Below are 22,441 nucleotides of genomic sequence, written 5' to 3'. Positions count from 1 at the left end.
GATACAAAAGTTCTAATCTCGCGAAGCTTAGATTCATTTACGATAGATTCACGCTCCATGGTACGTTAGAAACGAGGACATACGGAAAGACCTTGGAATACCAACCAACTAAGGAAGAGATCAGCAGATTCGCAAGAAGATACAGAGGAAGAATAGCAACGCACCCGAACCGGCTGGCAGCGGAAACGATCAACACAAGCATAGAAAGAAGACTAAAAGGGAAACACCCAGCGGATCTCATAAAGGATATATCCTAACAAACACGAAGATGGTACCCCATTGGGGGTAGCCACCCACGTGATAATCAAACAGCTAAAAAATTCTACCAAATGTCCAAATTGGGCAAATTGTGAATGTGAAATATTAAATAAAAAAAGAAAAACTTTACGATAGATTTAATTACGGGAATTTGCAAGATCGAAGAGAATCTTTTTTTTTTATTATTTATTTATTTACATTTTACAATTTGTCCAGTAGGACATTTGGTAAAATATTATAGCTTAGTGATATAGCGATATAGCATGTGGATGGCTACCCCCAGTGGGATACCATCGAAGAGAATCTCGAGAGCCTGGAATGCTCGAATATTGCTCGAAGGCTTCTGGATTTTTCAAATATTTACGTAAATAAATCATTCGATTCGACCTTTGCCTGTGGTTCGAAGCATAACGTATTCACGCAAAGACATTTCGAAACACCTGGAACATTCTCCGAACCATCGGATATCTTTGATTACCATAGAATTGCTAATATATAATAATACATCTTATTATCATAGTAAATCTTCGTTATAGCGAATTATATAAATATTTGTACTGCACGACCGAGGATCCTGTGTTCCATTCGACTGTATTCCACAAACGTCGTTTCCATCGCACAGTGAAGACTAAGCAAGATCAATACGTTACTTTATTTTTCTTTTTTTTTATTTATTTGTTCAAATTCTACAATTTGTCCAGTAGGACAGTTACTTTATCTATCTCTACCTACCTGGACCTCTAATTTATCGAGTCTATTTATTCGAACAACTCCGATTATACGAACGAAACGTGATAAAAAGCGGGCAAAATTACTCTCAGTATCTCACCTGCCTCGTTCTCCGGATTTTACCAATTTCATACCATCCAACCGTTAGATATGAAAACGTTTAGAGTAAACAAAAACGGAACACCCTATAGAGTTTCGAAGATGATATCCCATTGGGGGTAGCCATCCACATGCTATATTGCTATATCACTAAGCTATAATATTTTACCAAATGTCCTACTGGACAGATTGTAAAATGTAAATAAATAAATAATAAAAAAAAAACCCTATAGAGTGTTCGTTCCAACTTCGTCGATTGTGTAGACTCTTCATACTCTTTCGTTGCGCGCTACAGGCAACGCAAGTATTTCTTAGGAGCGTTCCCGCAGTTTTTAACGGAGTTGGATATCTCGATTATACGATTAATCTGACTTTAATTGTAACCTTAATTATAAACAGTTTAAACGATGGGACGAAAGGATTAATTAACGACGGCAGCGAAAACTCCGACACTGGAGAAAGCAGCGAAGCGGATAACGACGATATGAACGAGTAGAAACGAGTTCAAAATTCCTGCTTATATATATATATATATTGTTACGTTTTGTTTGGCTCGTTTTGGTTGCGTTGCAGTTAATTTTTAAATTCAGATTAAATTGTAGCGTTGTCTGTTATTTAATGCGATTGGAAATTAAACTGCAGGTTTCGGCTAATCTGCTACGCGCAGGAGTACTGGCACGGGAGGGGGTTAAAGTTGGTGAAAATAAATGTTCGCTTAATCCTACTATATTATTAGACAAATATTCTTCACAAAAAAATGTTTATTCGTATTCTAATTGGATATTGACAGAACGGTCGTTGAAATTTCGAATACTCGGAGTTACAATCGTTCGCAATACGTTTTCGTAAAATAAGAATTTGAGAATTGCTCAAAAAGTTAAAAAAAAAAGGTTAAAACTTAAAAAGTTTAACAAAAAACAACATCAGGCACGGTATCGCTGGATTCTCACCTAACCATTTGATACATGGGCAAGTTAAGTTAAAGATAGAGAAAAAGCGTTTCGAAATTGGCAAACAGAAATATTTTTTTTTCTATTTTATTTATTAAAATTACAATTAATTCTCGCGTTGAGAATTTTCAGTAATTTTTCTGGCGTGGCGCAGTGACATGGCTGATTATTTATAATAAGTTAGTACTTATTATAGATAACTATAATTTATAAGTAAGTGTTATAAATAAGTGAATATTACTTAATTTAGATAACTAATTGAATCTAGCGTTTAGGTCTAGCGGATAGTGCCTCTTCAGCCTGCGAATCTGGTCCGTCGTATCAAGTAGCCCAGTGATTAGGGGGGATACGAAAGTTGGCTAATTATTCGTAAGAGAAGAGTCACCATCGAACGAACTTGATCTTGACATATGTCGTCAAGGCCACTCTCTGCAGTGAGCACGTTACGTTCCATACAATTACTTGTAGATGCGTCTTAACTTTACAGTCGCTTAACTTTGCGCGTTTGCTGCAAATCTAATTACAGTATAGTAAATTTCTTCTACATACCCAGTATCTAACAACATATTTGCGAGCGATTATACACTGTCTAGCGAATACGTTGGTACGAACGTCTCACGACATTACTTATTTATTTATATTTAATTATTTCAAATATACTTGACGAGTTGCAACAGCAAGTTCTCAAAATCGAAAGATTTCTTTTCTATTTGGAAGAATTTTACAATCAATTCTCATTGATAATTATAAGTAAATTATTCTGGCGTGATAATAGATGATCATCGTCTGTTTGATTCTAAAGGTAGTTAAGTCGAAAAATAATTAGTTTGAAAGATATCTTAAATTTAATATTGCAAGACTCGTTGTACGGAAGACGAGGAAAAATAAGGCATCGTTTACAAGATTACAGTTTTTATGCTTTTTATTAGTTTTGAGAAGTCGCTAAACAGGATTTAATCGAAGATTCTGAAGGACAAAAGCAAATAAATATATGTCGGAGATGAAAAGAACACCGGAGCCTTTCGAATTTTGGATAATCCCGCAATATTGTAATCTAGAGTCTACTATAGCTGTAATTAAACAATTCAATGTTATTCAATCCGATTGTAATTGTTCGCGAGTTGTGATAATGAGCTTGGGCTCAAGGCGACAGTCAGTCGCCGAACGTAGCCGCGGTCACGGGATGAACGCTTCGTCTAACAAAGGTACGGAGTAATTCTATAGCTCTTCTTAAAAGAAATATTTCTGGCGGCACGCGACAGTAAACATTGCAATGGTTTCTGTCCCGTGGCTCGCCACACGCAGACCCTATTCTTCGAGCAAGATGATTGCTAGATGTCGATGCGTCTCCGCAGTACATGTTCAGCTAGCCCGACCTGGACAGCTACCTGGACCAGATCATACACCGCGGGCCCGACGGACATCAGACGTCCGCTCCCTTTTACGGCGTACCCTCAATAACCTTAAGTCCCCGTTATAAATCCCATTAATTTGCTTGCTAAGAATATTGTTTACTACGGCTTGACAAAGGAAAGTTGGGTTTTCCCGCGTACGATGCTTCCTAATAACAACTTTCTATCGAGGGCAGCTAAGACCCTTCCTAGTCCACCAGCCTTCGTTTAACCAATTAACAACGAAGCCTATTTCCCTCACTCTCTTAGCCAAAATCGTCACGAACAAATCCGATGGTCCCGTGCACTAGACACACCCATCACTAGCTTTCTTCTGACACAGCATCGTCACTGTACATCACTGCTCCTACGACCTCAGGAGAGTCAAGTCAAACCTCTTCTACACCGTTGGAAGAGTCAACTACTTCTTCTATACCGCGAGGTAACTCACCAACTAAGTCAGAACTCTAACGTCTAAGCACGAACACTCAGCTCCTCTAGTCCACTCACAAAGTTCAATTATAAGAGCCTTGCTCTAGCGTGCATATCTATCGTACCTTCGGGCGACAAGTTGAACAGTGTAACTTAAGTGTTGAAAATGAAACCTTATAATTCTGTGAATCACAGTGTTATACTAACTCAACTACCCCTGTTATCTTAACGGAAATCAGGGGATCGATCAACTCGTGGTGTCGATTGCTATAATCGCAACGGGAATTTACGACTCCCGTTGACGTCTCTCCTCGCGAGTGCGTCTCCCCGCGATTGGTCGAAAATATAATAACTATAATGTATTAATATATTGGTAGCGCTGTATAAATTCTATATATTAATCCAGATGAAACATCACAGTGGTGTTTTCATCCAGAAAAAGTAACTATCTTCGTGTTATGAAGGAAGTGCTTTAGGAATGACGTATCCTAAATTCAACCAAGACGATCCTATGTCTATCGAGGATTGTCCGGGCGAGCAGTCCAGCAGCAATCTCGCGGTCGTTCCTTCTACTGGGGAATGGTGGACGTCGAGCAGAGTTCCTCGTTGTAATCGCATAATCAGCTTTGCCAATTCGTCGTTCAATGCTTCCTTAGATTGATTGGGCGGCTTTACAAACTTGGCTGGTAATATTCTAATCGAATTGAACTGGTGGTGCTGTATTAACCCCCAGTCGATCAACAGAACGACGAAACCCGTTTCGGTTCGTCTTAGGAGCTGAGCCCTTTCGTAAAAACAATTATTATACATTTTTACTGGCACGGCGGTGCATACCTACGGACAAATTTGCGATGTTTGGCTGGTACGCCATAGGCCACGATTGCATTATCCATGTGAGTCTCCTGGTCATTCTCGGCCATTTTTCCAGCCGGACCCAGACGGTAGTAAGCGATTCCGTTTCTGACACGAAGATGCGAACTTTGTCCACGAAACGTTCTCTCGGTCGCGCTTGTCGTTGCATTCGTATCTTCTGGCGTTCTTTCTCCTGAGCACACTGATTTCTTGCATGTTCCGCTTGGTATGTCGAGTTAGTTCACTGAGAAGTCCCTGTCACACACTCGGAAATCTTGTCACGAAGTTGGAATGTCAGCGTTTAACTATGGTGATTTTCTACTTGCTTCTTGTAGTAACTGGATGTTTCTGATTTTCCAGAATTCGGGCTCCCTTATATAGGGGGCAAGAATCGCTTCCACTGTGGTGGTTACCGCGGTGTTATTGTCGAGGACAATTAAAATAATAATTCCCAAGGACAAAGGGCAAAGGCAAATGACAAAGTCTATTCCTCTCTTTTCCTTTATTAGTATCGAGACTAATAAGGACTAATTACATCTAATAAAGACATTTAATTAAATACCTGATAAATACCACATTTTAGGATTCGTATACAGAGTGCGTCATAACATCTGTACATCTTTTAAAAGAAACTTAAAAACTAACGAGAACCACTGGTTGTAAACCAATAGTGTGGTTGTAAACCACTGTAGCAAATTCGATTTATATTTTATGGATCTTCACGGTTACATATGCGTACCAATTAGGCGTTAATTTGATGACGAATCGTTCGAATCGTTGATTCAATTATTTGTTTACTTATTGATTCATATCGGTGTATATCGGTGTATCTGCTTTCTCTCAAGGGCAGCAGCATCCTTTTCCAACGACCAACACGAATTAGCCAATAAACATTAACGTACATTTCCCTCACTTTCGCTCGCGAATCGGCTATCTCGAAGTATCCCACCGCTACTACTAATTTTGTTACGTGGTAGAGGTGAGTGGAGCCTATTTCGAAAGAGAATGTGGCTGACGAGCCAGTTTTATCACCCGAGGCTGGGGAACTTGGTGTTTTGCGACCAAGACTGCACAGAGGGATTCCAAATGAAGTGACCTCGATACGATCAGAAGACTCCGTAAAGTCGTTAGATTTAGTGAAATCAAAGAAGGAAGGAGGAAATATAGAATAAAAATTTTTCGTTCGAGGCTTTGTTTTCGAGAAAATCGACTTTGAATTTTCGCTCGGTACGCGTGCACTTTATCGCGTCTCGTTATAACGGATTTCACTTCTTCTTTTTTCGCGTAGAATCACCCCCTTTCCGCTTGTACCACCAGTTACCAACCACCCTGTATATTATATTACACAGTCGAAAATATAGAATAAAAATTTTTTTAATTTTTTTTTTTTATTTTTAATTTTTCCATCGAGACAACGATCTACAGTGAGATCCGTTATAACGAGACGTGATAAAGTAAACTAAGAACATAAACTAAACATAAAGTAAACTAGTAACATATCGAAACCTATATAAGATACCTCATCGATCGACGATACTAATCAATTTTTATTTGTCGTTTTCACGAATATTTTGATCGTATCTAAAGATCATATTAATACGTTTTAATAAAAAGATAAAATGCTGTCCATGGTAAAAAGGAAAAAGAAGAAAGATATTTTTGAAACAAAAATATGTTCATGCACCGTGAACGTTCCGGTATATCGAGAAACTAAGCGAATAGTTCGCAACGTGGTGGACGTTGTAGCTACGAGTCGCGTACCTGTTACATGTTAACCTTTGTTCTTCACGGAACGATAGGTATCGATCATGGGCAGGGGAGGTCGACGACACAAAATGAAATCGTTAACGTGCAGTGCGTTAAACAGAATTAGGCATAGGCGGTGCGTTTTTTTTATTCCCGAATAATTACGAAAAAAGAAAAAAAATTGATCGTCTATCGACTAACAGGTATATTTTCGGGCATAAAAGGGTCAATCGTCCGATTTCTCCCCTCGTTAGTAGTTAATTACACCCGTATGATATTAAGTAATAATTAGACCGCAGATTTTTATGTAAATTCATACTCTATGAATATAGTTAGAGAAAGGAATGGAACACGAAGGCTTGTTTGTTTCACTTACTACGTTTCACAACGAATACCTTACTTTGGATGTTTTATATATTTCTACTTTTCTTTTTTTTTTTTATTTATTTATTTACATTTTACAATTTGTCCAGTAGGACATTTGGTAAAATATTATAGCTTAGTGGCATAATAATATAACATGTGAATGGCTACCCCCAGTGGGATACCATCTTCGAATTATATATTTCTACATGATGCATCACGTGCATTCTTGTATCCTCCAAGTTCCCGCAAATGCACAAACAATCGCAGTCTGATAATAATTATAGTCGAAATGCTGATTGCCATGTATTTTTTTTACGATGCGAAAGATATATTTAGCTATTATAGAAGACGGTGTTGACTCAAAAAAGGCTGCAGGATGTCCAGGAATATAGGTAGAAAGAATGGACAATACGCGTCGCATGTAGGAAGATATGTAAGAAGCAAATCAATGCTAAAGCAAAATTGCGTTATAAGAACGCAAATTGTATAATACGAAAAAAATGAGTTTTAAACGAAATCACTGCATGCTTATGTACTGGTGTGGCTCCATGCTCCAGTACGCTTTGTATCGATAGAAGACTCGATTCTTCATCCAAATCGGAGCCAAACACTTTGTACAGTTTCGATTCTTATCGTTTCTGCTGACTGTAGAAACTGTCTGTCTGTCTGTCTCTTGTAAGGTTACATCGTAAGCAGCTGTGTTGCAAGACATGTGGCGCCGATATTCCTGACGACCTCCCGGTATCTGGCAGGGAGAGAGAGAGATCACAGTGATGCAGCATCCGTTGAATAATTATTTTTTGATCTTGCCGCGAAAGTACATACCACTCTATACCCTCGAACATGGCTCCTTCAGCATTTTACTTGTACTATTTGTATTTCATTTTTACAATGCACGTCATTTTATCTTCTTTCTTTTGTTAGAACTCTACCTCTTTTAATCCATATCCTTATCTAGTAAATTTATTTGCATGATTTATTTACGTACTTACGCGATCACGCATTAAATGGTTTGATTGTGAATGACTCATTGGTCAAATATATTTTTCGACAATTTACGGCGTTATTACGTCGAAGAGATTTCAAAGGTTCCAGAATGAAATCCTTCATTTCTGTGATAGAATTCAATGAGAAGTTGCGCACGTGACACGCCCACGTATTCGACGATGTGAAATTTCTCTGCTTTGTTGCTGCTCTTCTATCGCTGTTATCTGCTATGACGCAATGCCTATCTTTTATTGTCGACCGGAAATTAACCGGCAATGTCAATGTTACTTGTACTATGTGCCATCCACATTGAGATTTCCAATTTAAGTGCAGTGACGTTTAAAATTTACACATTCGTCAGCAAGGAAAGCGAGATCTCTTTACCTTCTTTCTCGTCGTTACTTTTCTTGTTACATTAGAAACGCGAAGGTATTGTAAAACGTGATTTCGTCGTCGAATCGATACACGTTCGAAATTGAGCATTTGCCTAAGGGAAAGCTGGTCCATCTGCACTTAGTTGCATATCGTTTGTTTCAAATTCCCTCGACTAACACGTCAAGCACCTTATCTGGTTTCAAAGATAAAATTCTGATATTATACAGCCTGCTATACTACCGACTACGACTATACTTTTGATATTTACTAAAAAACGAGAAACTATCTTTACTTTATTTAGTGTTCTATAACAAATGTGAGTGCAGTTACAACGACGCCAATATCAAACAACAGACTTGTAGATATTTATATAGATACATTGCAGATACTTATAGAATGCAAAATTATATAAATGTTCGTAATCTCTAATATACCTTTCGAGCCGATTCTCTCGCAAACTAATCCTCGTACGATAACATCACATTACATATTCCTTCCTTGTTTTTTCACGAGCAATCACCTGATGCCCGTTTGTGTATGTTATTGAGCCGGACACTGTATAAATATCAAGTTATAAGACTGGCACGGGCAGAAAATGTGTGCAGTGTGTAAGAAAATAGAATAGAGGTAGAAGGTGAAAAAGTTAGCAGCCAAGGATGCGCATAATATGCGCATAAAGTATGTATTTTTGGTGTACAAGCAATTGTCAACGAATGGTAGAGGTATATTACCGCGCAATTTATCTGAAAACTTGGTATTATTCGTTAATTATCGTTTATCATCATTAGATATCGCAACATCGTTTCACTTTACGGATAACAATACATTTGTTTCGTCTTTTAATTACGTATAAAATGTTAGAGCGAATTGCACTTGCAACTACACGCATTATATAAGCTTCAAACAACACTCGGTTACACGATGTTGAATTTACTCGTTTTACTTGTTTTACGAATATTCGGCGAAAGTTTAGTCCGTAAATCAATCTCTTTTAATTCAGACATCCTGAATTTCTGTTTTTGCGTGTGTTCTTTTCAGTAATACATTTTTCGCCTGCGATTTTAATCGAATTTTCGTATTATTTTATTGTATTTTTCGTTTCATTTATTGCATCAAAGGGTCTAATTTATTTTGTATTTAAACGTTTTGTCCAAACAGTAGAATAACGTTAAACATGAATAAACTCGTTAAAAATTACAAGACGTAAATCGAGCAACTTAATCCGATATCTGTCCAACTTTTCTCCGAGTTCCGCGTAGAATTTCCCCGATAAAATCGCAACTCATCATGAAACCGCGTTTGTCTGTGCCAGGAGTATATTGGGCGTCACGTCGTTTTCCTTCTAGAAATTTCCGGCTTTCCTGGCGATTGTGCTCGCCTGCCCGGTTACCTCGGTCTCTCCACTGCAAAACGTTCCTGCTTGCCATCCGCTTACTTATCTCTCCAAACTTGTGTCTGTTCATTTACGAGGAGCTTATCGCGCCTACCTTCCACGCATTCTCACACTTGTGCACTCGGCGTGCTAGAAAATTTGCATACCACGGTTCTTACTCTGATTCTTCGCCTCTTTGTTTCGTTCGTCGGAACGAGAACGAAACAGAGGCACAAAAATTCGAAGCCAAGGTTACACGAAGAAGTGGATCGAAATGCTCGCAACGAAAATGATGCTTAGCCATCTTCGTCTTTCCAGGGAAATGAAAAGATACTCTGCCATTTTCCTTTATAATTTCCATTTGATACGTTCCAATATCGATTCCTGTCTCCTTCTCGTTACGAGAATACCAATTACATATTTTCTTTAAGATTGAGGTATGTAAAAGGTTGAAAGAAGCAGGTCTGCGCGTAAAGCTACTAGGCAGGTATAGGTAATCGACCGACCATAGTTGGACCGGAATCCTGCTTCGTCCTTGAGGAACTCGGAACATGCTCGAAGGTGATTCGCGTGATCTTTCTCCAGAGACCGTACCGTCACAGTTTCAGATACCATGATATAATAGCCACAGCTAAATACGTAACTCTGCGTTGTATGGTTACAGCGGTATAGCGATAAAACTTTCGTCGTGTTCTATTATATCTTTCTTCGCACGCTGTCTGTCTAATACTATAGTTTTCCAAGCGTCTGGACAACAACGGTGTATTAAAACAAGGAAACTTCCAAGATGTTTAACGGTCTTGACATTTTTACTTCGTAACATGTTATTAGTATATCGTCTATATTTATGCAAATCCGTGTTTGTTATGAACGAAAGGCAGAAAATTCTTTTAACAGATTACCTGTATTCCTTGATACATTGCAAAGATATTTGTGCTTGCTAAAATAAGAACATCAGACCTAACGATATAAGAATACAAGGATCACAGTAGCAATTGATTAATGTCAACGTCGTCTTTCGATGCTATAATGCTAAATTTCCCGCAAGTGCATAAACATCTGCAGCCTAATTACTATAGATTATACGTACTACTGTCTTGTTATTGTGACAATTAACGTTCCTATAACAGCGGAGTCGGTTATTATACATTTCAAGGTTACTTGAAGCACATTTTAAAATGGCCATGACAAAACGGGAGCAAATATCGGCTGAATTGGAGTTCGATTCACGCCGAAAACGAACTGCTGGATATTCTCTGCTCCAAGGCCATTCGCCAAGAAGAGAATCGTAAGTGCATATAGTTGCGATTCGTGCGTCTGGCCGGCAGGTATGGCGAACGCGTGAACGCATAAGACGCGATCCACGAGATCCACGATGAAACCAGTTTTTAAAACGTGACTCACGATTGTCCCGTATCATATGCGACATGCTGTAAAAATAGCTTAGTCAGAACTCGTTCCTGAACATCCTCGAGCAACCGCCTTGCTCGCCAAGCACGGCCAACAATGTTCGCGCGAACGAACCGCGAAAAACGTTTGTGCATCATGTGCATACCTATTAGAAAAACGCTGACGCGCCTGTATTCCTGCATTTCCGACGTCATTTAACCGATACTGAGTCACGCTTTTCCATTCCGGTGTTCTTCGTGGCTCGTTCTTTTCGATTATATATTCCGCGTGTAAGGATCGCGCGTCGTCAATTTTTTTCACGCGTCGAACATCGCACGCGATCGAGAACCGGCTGGTTTGAACTTCGTTCAAGAAATATTTCGCAACTTTCGCACTGTGTGCAATTTCTTGGCTGCAGACTTTCGCAGAAAGCATTCTAAAGCCGTGCAACGTAAGCGTTCGCAGTATATTCAACCGTTTTCCTTGCGAGTAACTTTTTAAATATTATTATTCCAAATGTTGAGACTTCTAAGTATTTCCAGTGCATGTTCCTCTTTTTCAACGTATGAAATGTCCGATTCTGTTCTATCTATGTTCTATGTATTTGTAGATGTATCATTCTATGTTATTTTAACTCTTGGACGGCACGCTAAAATAATTAAAATAGATAGAAGACGTTTAGCTGCTTTATCATTTGCACTTGAAATATATATATATATATTTGTGGATATATTTTGCGTATTTTAATTTCTATATTTTTAGACCTATGTAAGGACTGAGTAAAAAAGGAACCTTCCTAGGACACGCACGAAAAAGGATCTATACACGTGTAAAATGTTCCGCAAGGAAAGAAGCGATTTGTAATATCGGCAACGAGACAAGATGCAAACGTAACCGTGCAATTATGGATGTCGATAAAGATAAGGCATGTCGATGTTACGTAAAGGTTTAACATCCGGAAGTGGCGCGACGCATACAGCCTACGTAATAGGAAACTATCTCCCTTTGCCTCTTCCTTTTGATTTCTTTCACTTTTATGCTTCCACGCGATTTCCATCCTCGTTGTGTCCGTCATAGATCATACTTATGCATGACGCACGATGAATATCGTGTAGTAATCCTACTGCCTGCTTGAGTTGTGATACATAAATAAAAAAACACTTTTACCAACTAGAAAGATAAAAAGTTAATAATGCAGGGCGAACAAGTATCAACTCGACACGTTCTACTCGACACAAATATTTTAAGAATATTTACAAATATAGTTTATGAAATATATTTTCGCTGTTATCGCGTTCATAAATATCGTATTTGTTTTTTTTTTATTTATTAAAATTACAATCAATTCTTGCGTTGAGAATATAAATATTGTATTATGGAGAGAAAACCGTCGGACATCTCGATGAATCACAGTTAGAAAACAATAAAAGTGCTTACAGGCCGGGAAAGATGAGAAATCCCGGTGGGTCATTACTTTTTTATTTAAAGATGTTTATTAAACCCAAGATACAATTTTAAATACATTTTGGTATTCACAATAGACGGTGAATTTTTGTAGTGATGTTTTAGGCAAAAGTACCGATACGCAACGGCGCTTTGCATTTTTCGTGTTTAGTATAATTTTTGGGTTTAAGCCGCTGGGGGAGCGGAGCTTCTATGTGATTTTGTTTTTGTTTGTTTTTTCTGTCCTGAAAACTTGGTCGCAAAACAGGACTCTTCGGTAGCTTGCTTTTTGGGTGCTGTGTAACTTTGGGGAGGGTGGAATGAGAGGGATGGGGGGGGTCATTACCTGTCGCCCTATATGACTACTTGTGTCAATACCTGAAAACACGTGTACGTTGTAGTAATAACGAAAGCTCTAGGTACAAAGGCTTCCTTGGTGAAACTCCAATTAATTTCGGGATAATAGTTATTCGTGAGTTGTCCAGTCGTTGTGAGTTATTAGTTGTAAGAAGTCGAACCGTTGTAAGTTGTCGAATCATTGTGAGTTGTTAGTTGCAAGGTCAGTACTTAAAGAAATTTAGTTGCTTTAGTTGTATCACATTATTGCACTAAGTTCTAATTAAATAGATATAGTCCTTTCTCTGTTTCAATCACGATAGATAAATCTATATAATAAACAAAAATCGGTATAATCCTGATCTTTATAATGTTTTCCCAGTAGAACTTATTTCGTGTTTTTGCAATCGTCTCGCGATCTTTCGAGGAAACAGTATAAAAATGGAACGGAAAGATGGAACTTTTAAATATCTTGATCCGGATGATAGCAAAATTCTCAGAATAACGCGTAAAATAACACGGGAAAACAATTGAGAGCGCTGGAAAAGCTTGAAACGTTCGAAGCTTTGATGTTCGAAACTTTCGCTAAATCTCGATATAGAAACGAAGAAACGAACATCGGAATAAAGAGACGCGAAAGGATAATTAGACGCGTTTCAAAAGAATTCCGAAGATGGAATTGTGGTTTTAAATTGACTTTTGGTCAACTGAGTAAAACTAGGTAAAAGTTATCCTTTTAACGTTCTTTTCTAAAACAGGTTACACGAGAGCCGATGTTCTTTTTATTAGCTACTACAGGAGTTTCCTCCTTTCTTTCTTTCGTTCTTTCTTTCAATAGCTCGTGCATTTTTTTCCACGTTGGCGATTCTTTGGGCGCATTCTCGCGACAAGCGTGCATTGTTCTACGAAGCGACGTGAAAACGCAGATCGCGAAGAATCGAAACGATTCCCGAGCATTTCTGCGCGTTGCGCCGTACATTTCTCTTTCACGGGCAACGTTTTTATCTGTTCCCTTACGCGCAAGGAAGTTCCGTTCGAAATTCTACTCTTTGTTTCCTCGAAAGGTCCGTAATTAAAGAGAAATTTCGTACAGCGCTACGAAATAAGTATTTCCTTCTGCAGCAACTTCTAACGACACGCTAATGTTCCTGCGCGTGATAATCGCAAGAAGAAACTAGTTTTCTCTCGATCTACTTTTTTTCTATCTGCTATAATCCAGTCTGTTTGGAAAAGAAAATTGCAAATTATTTCTCGATATCGCGTTAACATCAACAAATATTAGATTGCCCGAAAAGTTTCTTTCGTTTCATAAGGTGATCATAGATGAACAACAATTTCTGTTTTATATTATTTTATTATTACTGAAAATTCTCAACGCGAGAATTGATTGTAATTTTAATAAATAAATAAATAAATAAATAAATAAATAAATAAATAAATAAATAAAAAAAAAATTATTTTATTGAATCAGGTATGATCCATTTTGTTCTATTTCTATTATTATGTTCGTGCACAATTCAATAAACTAATATATTTTTTTTATTTATTTGTTAAAATTTACAATCAATTCTCGCATTGAGAATTTTCGGTAATTTTTTCTGGCGTGGCGCAGTGACATGGCTAATTATTTATAATAAGTTAATACTTATTATAGATAAGTATAATTTATAAGTATTATAAATAAGTAAATATTACTTAATTTAGATAACTAATTGAATCTAGCGTTTAGGTCTAGCGGGTAGTGTCTCTCCAGCCTGTTTCTTCTTTTTTTTTTTTTTTATTTATTTATTTACATTTTACAATTTGTCCAGTAGGACATTTAGTAAAATATTATAGCTTAGTGGTATAATAATACAACATGTGGATGGCTACCCACAGTGGGATACCATCTTCGAATCTCTTCAGCCTGTGGATCTCAATAAACTAATATAAAACAAAAAACAATGTGCGTCTATTATTTCCTTATAAAACGAAAGAAACATTTCGGACAACCTAATGTATATAGAAATTGAAAATTCGCAGGTAATTTTATACTTACGAAACGTAGACACATATAAATGTTGAATTCAACTCGCAACGAAATAAATCAATCAAATTCGAAGATGGTATCCCACTGGGGGTAGCCATCCACATGCTATATTGCTATATCACTAAGCTATAATATTTTACCAAATGTCCTACTGGACAAATTGTAAAATATAAATAAATAAATAAAAAAAAAAACTCGCAACGGTTGAAACACAGTGTCATGATGTGTTTTAGAGGGTACAAGGAGCGAAAAGAAGCAACGAGGAACAGCATGTACGCAACAAGTAAGTGTTCGTAACAGTTTCCATCGATTCATTCGAATCACGACGAATCAACGAAAAGGTCGTGGCTCGTTATAGTCCCCTTTGGTTCATCTGTTAATCTAACGGTTCAATGACACGTGGGAAATTTTCAGAATCGAGGACAGTTGGCCGCGTATACAAATATGGCCTGCTTGTATTTTCCTTCCTCTCTTGCGTTACATTGCCACCGAGTAGACCACGACCGCCCACTATTCTCTTCTTACGACGTACGTATATGCGTTAGACGCTGTCTAGTAGAATCTTTTCATTCGAATCACCTACGATAGACGTTGGACGCGTGTTCGATCGTCGTCCGTATACGACGCACGTGGCTCGTTTTGTTCCATATAAAAGGAGTGACCGAGCGTGACGATTCGCTCGCGTTTTCCAGCGCAATTACCGGCGCTCCTACCAAAGGCCGACTCGCTTAAACGCGTTCGCAATGTCCTCGTACCATCTCGTCACACAATCGCTCATAAGTCGTAAGTGGCGCTCATAGAAAAATAACTCGGACGATTTACGGTTATGAAAAGCGGTGGCTGGATGTGTGCCCTGTGTGGAAAGTTCACCGCTCGTAAAACGGACGGATACGATTTGCGGTCTCACAGTAATTTACGCGACGTACGTACGGTCACGGAAAGGAATTGTTCGTTTTGGCGAAACGTATTGCACAATATGCTTTCGTTCGTTGTTTGGTAAAACGCTGGTGAACTTATCACTCGATCTAATATCATCGCCACGGATGTATCAAAGTATTCCGATACTTTCAAATTCACAACGGTGTATTATGTGTGTGCTTTCTTTTCCTAGGTTGGCAAATCGAACGACCACTTTCAAATTTGAAGTTTCACGTTTTCTCAGAATCGCGCCGCGACCACGTGTTGCTCCGCTTCGTTTCGTCCAATTTGTCGGATGGCAGAAAAAGAAAAATATTCATCGATTATTATAATCGATGGTCGTAAAGACGTGATATTTTAGAAGATGTATCGTTCACCGTGATATATACTCCGATATCGAGGAAAACACGCGAAATCGCTGCAACACTTTCCATTAAGAAAGCGAACTTCATCCGGTGAAATCGTTCCGATTCGCGGTCCTAAGGTCAACAGATCTCGACAGATGGATCTCACCTGTGACACTGCTTGAAATTGACCTATTTCGAGGTACATTTGCATTCGTGCAAACTCGCGCTACTCTGCTTCTCCTACTCGTGGTTCATTCGACACGACGAATATATAACCCAGATTACGATTTATCAAAGAATAGTTTTCGTAAACCATGAAATCTTCAAAGTTGTCCATGGAGGAGCTACGTTTAAAATTTTCCACGAAATTATTTAATCCGTCAGGCGGTTAAAAATATTATTACGTGAATGAAATTAGGAAGACTTATCTCATCCGTAATAATCGCTTTATTCAAGAATGCGACGAAGCAATTACGTTATTCGAGCGTTCATATTACCGTTTTCCGTGCCGTCTCATTTTTCTCGAAGATAAATTATACAATATTAAAATTCGCAAGAATTAAAGCCGACTGAGTTTCGCGATTATAGAAGTCTTTGACTGAGCGATCTAGTTAAGTTAGGCTCGTTAAAGCGCGCTTCGAACAGTGTGGAGAAAAGAGGCTCGTTTGTTCCACGCTCTCTGGAAACTCGTAGAAATTTTTTCAACTTCGAAGCATATCGATGCGGTAGGAGGATTTTCAGGTCAGCGAGTCGCGTAACGACGTTCGCGAATATCAGTGGCGATTTAGCTGGATCGTAAGCGAAAGAGAGACCTATGCATTCGCTTTCCCCGTATCCCAATGAATCACGATTTTCCGATCGCCGAATAATTTCCTCCTTCGATACTTGTAAAGCCAAGATAACAAGAAATATGAGTTGGACGAAAGGAGAGAGGGCCAAAGACCTCGAACGTTTCTCGGGGCTCGCATGCCGCGGTTTTTGGTGAAAGCGATCATTGTTCCTCTCGGTATGCCTGTAACAAGAAAAACGAGACTTCCATTCCGTTTCGATACGACTACAGACATCTGATGTTACCTTCAACCGATGCTACATGGAACTGACTGAACAATTCCAGATAATTCGGGTCGTATATAATCCACGTTACACTTGCTGTATACGAACATTGGAACGCGTGTACATGTCGAGAAGTAAAAGAAACGTTGCTGAAAATTTGCGACTTACCATTCTCGAGTTGGATGTTCCTTTTAACAACGAACGATACAGTAATGGAGGCAATGATATTCAGATTTCGACAAATATTTTACGACGATTCGTAATTTTTATGAACGCGCAAAAATCAAAATTTAGGCAAAACTTGTGTTTTCTATATATCTCGATATATGTGCCACTCGACTATTATAATCGAGTATTATACTCGGAATATTTGCTATGGCGCGTCAGTAAGTCATAAAAATCCGCAGCCTAATTATAATTTTTTAAATGACTTGCATAACTCGATTTGTAAGGCGATCTTATGTGCCAATAGGTCTGCATAATGGCGCAAGAGAAAGTACAGGTCAGCTGAAAGTTTCTTTGGGACGGTGTTTTCATTTCGGAAATTCTAAACTCGTAAAGATATTGTCCAATACGTTTCGTCATGGTTCACCGACAGTTTAAAAAATTCTTTCTTCGTGAATCATCTTCGTTAACAACGGGATGTTCCCGTTGATAAGCGAATTAGGTGTCCGCCAAGTATATTCTTGGTGAATTAAACCAAGTTTCCGCTTCGATGCCGACTAATTCACCTGTTGACGCAACACGGCGAAAGTTTCCACCGAGTAAGTAACCGTTTCAACGGTTCTGGCTAAATTCAGGAAACGTGAATTTCGACTGTGGCTTAGAATTTATTGTGAAGTTCGCTTTAATCGTCGAAAATATCATATCCCGTGAATTCGCACGATAAAATTCAACGAAGAATATTACCTTTCACGGATTCGCGGGATATTGATCGAAGATACAGCTTTAGTCGTCGATTTCTCCAACAGCTCTTATTCCAACAACATCCTGCGTTAGAGGCAAATTTTTTTTTTTATTTATTAAGATTACAATCAGTTCTCGCGTTGAGAATTTTCAGTAATTTTTCTGACGTGGCGCAGTGACATGGCTGGTTATTTATAATGAGTTAATAATTATTATAGATAAGTATACTTTATAAGTAAGTATTACAAATAATAGGCAAACTTAAGGCTAAAATTTGAATAATACGGAGCGCAAGAGGAAACTGGTCCTGCGAAACTACTAAAAGACATGTGTAGACTCGAAAGCAGTTTAGGAAGATTAGGAAGATGAATTAAAAAACCAAGAAGAGAAATTATCATCTATTGTATATGAAACGCAGTTTCGAACAATTTCAGTCACTCGAGTATCCGCTTTTTGCGTGTTTAATTGCTTCTTGGATTCTACCAGGTCTTTTATTTTCGATAAATTCGCGTGTTGCGCTTGAAAATTTCGTTGGAAAATTAGCTGGCGGTAAGACTGGACATTAGAATGTCTACGTAACAACGGTCTAGCACGAACCTCCAGGCACGAGTCAATAAATTGTCAGAGGTTTCTTTTCTGCGCATACTAATCAAAGAGCTTTACTGTGCTGGTCGTTGCTGGACAAAGGAAACTGCTTTGCAATTCATGTCGTGCTGGCAATGTCTCGTCGATAGCGTTAAAACGTCGTCTAATAAAAACACAGTAAACGCTTCGACGTATGGCTTCGATCGGATATCGCGTTGCAAATTCTTTTTAGAAAGGGTCGTGCTGAGAGAAGAATTCTGCGAGTTTCATCCGGAGAGAGAAGGAAATGCTCACACAGACTCGATAGATACAAGCGCAAAGAAATGGAAGAGGGGAAACCAAGAGGACTTCCTTCCATTAGGTGGCGGCAGTATGGAAAATGAACATTTTTGTTCAAGATAGGGTATCTTCAAATATCGTCTTTTGAAAACCAACACGTTTATCTCTATAGTCTTGGAAGACGAATTCTACGAAATTTTAGGAGAAATTTGTTTTCTCATCTTCGAGTCAGTACACAGTGATTCATCGTGTAAATACGTATCTACTGGCAGTAACTTCCTTTCACGTAAATCTACTATTTTCAGATTTCTGATATGTTTTTTTCAAATATTGACAAATATTTCGCGCTGCCACCGCGCGCGATTAATATCGCTGACAAGCTACGCATTGTAGCGACAAGTTATAGACCCTTTACTCTTCGCAAGTTTATTATTTTGCGTCGGGCAGAATAATTGGCCAATTAGCAATTTGTAAAATTTGCATTTTAAGTTCCGTTCGCTTCGTTGCCAGACTTGTTATTATAATACAAAAGAATTTATTAATATCAATAGCTTGTGACTATTCTATCTATTAACAAATGAAAATTGTGATTCGTAAAGTTTCGCTAATAATTATCAGGACAGTGCGAAAGGGCCAGACCTCGTTAATACTAATGCAACTATCGATGGCAACTATATCACGGTAATTAATCGTTAAACATTAAAGTAATCGTTAATTACAAGCTTCGTTAAACCACTGTCAGTACTACTCATTTTATTCGATGTATTTTAATTTAGCAGTTCCTATATTATGCTAACTATTCGAGGTGATTATTTAAAATCAGGCGCCAACCGATTACGGTGACTAATTAGCGGACTAATTGCACTTTAGCTGTGTGTCGAAGGAAACATGAAAATTGAAACGCGTTCATCGATCACTGTTCGAGCAGCAGATCGACGCGTACAAAAACGATAAAAATGTTAGCTGTACGTGGACGAAAGATGCGAGTTCTGTTAGCGATATGATAGCAGCGAGTGATATGATAAAACGTTGTCGATACATCATGAAACGTTATTACGCGGATAGATGTTCTTATAAATCATAATCATCTTGTGTCTACCGATGGGATCACCGATCCCATGAAATGTAATACGAAATAGTAATCGTTTCAGCAGCCACTCAATTAGCGGTAATTAGCCTCGAGAGTCGTTAGAATTCTTTCACATTAGCCTGCGGCCAATCTCTCGAACTTATTGTAATTAGTTACTAGACCTTCGGTACCAAAACAATTAGAAAACAAACAAAACGATAGGCGGCAATAATAAAGATCAGGTTGATATTAAAATAAATATTATCAATTAAATGAAGAATATCTCCCGATAAAAAGGCATAATTTCGTAGCAGTAGACTGTAACAGTATAATATTATGTTACACCCCGCAATATTAATATTATCGTTAAGCTCTACAAAGAGTTGAAGAGGACACCTGAAAAATGTATCAAATATTGTTCGATTATACATATACAGCAGCAACAACGATTTATCCGTAAATATGATAACAAAGACGGAATAAAAAATCGAAAGTTCGTAGTGGATTTGTGTGCGCTATTTAGCAACTATGTAACATGAACGATCTAATACGAACTTCCTTCTTTCGACGCTGTAACGCTTCCATTCTTTGTCGTTTAAATGGATACGAGGACTGTCCTATTGAAACGAGCCGCATACTGCAAACTATGAACATACAGACGATAGAAGTGACTCTATATATACGTATATAAATAGAGTTCCATTCGAATGCCATTCGGTAAGCTCTTTTGGCACTAACGAGGTCGATGAAGCGATATGCCAACGTGTTCTACATGGACATCAACGACGTTGTGATTGCCAAGCGCGTATTAATTGACTGAGACCGTGTAGAAATAAGTACGGTGAAACGAAAGTGAACGCGTCAAACGCTTTTTAACATCCGCACGAGTTAAAAAGATTTCTGAATATGTGACGCGTCCTAAACAGTGACTACAACCGTCGGCTATAAATTGAAAGATAATAATTAATAAATAAGAATAATAATTTTTATAATAATCCTTATAAAAGTTATTTCTTTATTTAACTTGTGTTCGAGGAGGGAGCACTTCAGGTGGCCCTTAGACGTGCGATATATATATATATATATATCGTAAATATTTCAAGATTCTCATCATCGTAGTACGTATAAGGGACACGTGCTACTCATACGAAAATAATTTTGAAAATCTTTTCGTCTGAATATTCGAACTTCTTGTGTGTGCGAATATATCTCTTCTTAGAAACCACTCCCTAACTCATACTCTTTCCTTATTTGATTTCTTCGTTGATGCTAAAATGATGGCTGCACAAGTTTGCTTCTTACTCGACATCGTTGCACGAACGAGATGTATCGTCGATAAATATCGAACGTATGAGAAAAATTGTGATTTGTCGGTAAATATTGACGGTACGTATTGTCAATATCGTCAATATTTATTGACAAGCCGCAACGATATTGAGAATCTTGAAATATTGACGATATTATTGATGAGGTCTGAAAGTACCCTTAAAGGTCAACCGCTAATAACGAAGCAAAGGAAAAGAACGTCAGTGTTCGCTCGTGCTAAACAAATGATTGTTATATCATTCTCCTATTTACATTACAGTGGACGTTAAGAGTAATTTATTTTCAGTATGTTGAGTAATTTGTCGCCGGCGGAAAATGGAAAACGAGAAAGTATTCAACCCGTAGCTATACTTAAAATTCTGCTCACTGTTTGTTTCGATTTTATTCATGAAACGCTGACTTTTTTATGCACATAATATATTGTGCAAGCCTAAAAATGAAACAATACAAGAAACGTTGTTGAATAATTCGACAGAAAAATCGCGCGTCTTTTAACGCCCGACAAAAACAGGAAAAAAGAAACAGCCGTATATAATTAATACACACGTTTACTAAAGGCTGTTTGAAAAATATTCGTATCAATGCAGTTGAAAGGATGAGGGTGAACCACTGCTGAATGCAGCAGATTACAATCAACGTATCGGAATGTATGTCACGCATTCACGCATATAGAACGCGTAATCATTATCGGGAGCATGAACGTATGCATTCGTAGCCTTGATTTAACCTTCCATTTATGACCGTGTATTTTTATCGCTTGTTTTCTCTCGAGGCTGCTGTTCCCTTTCATCGGGATCACCGTAACAAGTCGCAATTTATAAATATTTCATAAGTAACGAAGATACGAAAAAGAAAGAAAAAGGAAAAAAAAAGGCAAGAAAGAATGTAGTGACTTACTAACCGAGTAATATGAATAAAGCAGTGACCGCCCACACGAAACGATTATGTATAATGTAACGAAACGTTCGATTTGCAAATACACTTTGAGAAGCGAACACCAAAAGTAAGACGCTCGTTCTACAGATTGAAGAAAGAAATAATACGAATGTTAAAAATCGCCAAAGAAGAGTTACCAAAGTACTTAGAAGGAAGGATGAAGTGGAAGGACAGAAAAACATTAGCAAGACCAAAGCGAGGGAATACTGGAAAGAAGAGGGAGAAAAAAGACTCAGACTATGTAAAAGGAAAGAAGAAAACCCTTGGG

General features: G+C 38.0%; 1 protein-coding gene and 1 long non-coding RNA gene across 2 annotated transcripts in view; both read right to left on the bottom strand.

Moving 5' to 3' along the window:
• The window catches only part of l(1)G0289 (plexin domain containing lethal (1) G0289), a 45,439-nt gene that overhangs the window by 7,328 nt on the left and 15,670 nt on the right, over positions 1-22,441 (bottom strand). The window lies entirely within an intron of this gene.
• On the bottom strand, positions 1,972-9,626 carry LOC143303289 (uncharacterized). The gene is made up of 3 exons (XR_013059433.1): positions 8,620-9,626; positions 7,649-8,378; positions 1,972-7,568 (listed from the first exon to the last, which is right to left on the bottom strand). It is a non-coding gene; the product is annotated as an uncharacterized LOC143303289 (long non-coding RNA).

Source organism: Bombus vancouverensis, chromosome 10 (genome assembly GCF_051014615.1).
Source record: "Bombus vancouverensis nearcticus chromosome 10, iyBomVanc1_principal, whole genome shotgun sequence".
In the NCBI taxonomy this organism is placed as follows: Eukaryota; Metazoa; Arthropoda; class Insecta; order Hymenoptera; family Apidae; genus Bombus; species Bombus vancouverensis.
Note: the sequence above shows the minus strand (reverse complement) of the source record. Positions and strands in the feature narration are given on the sequence as shown.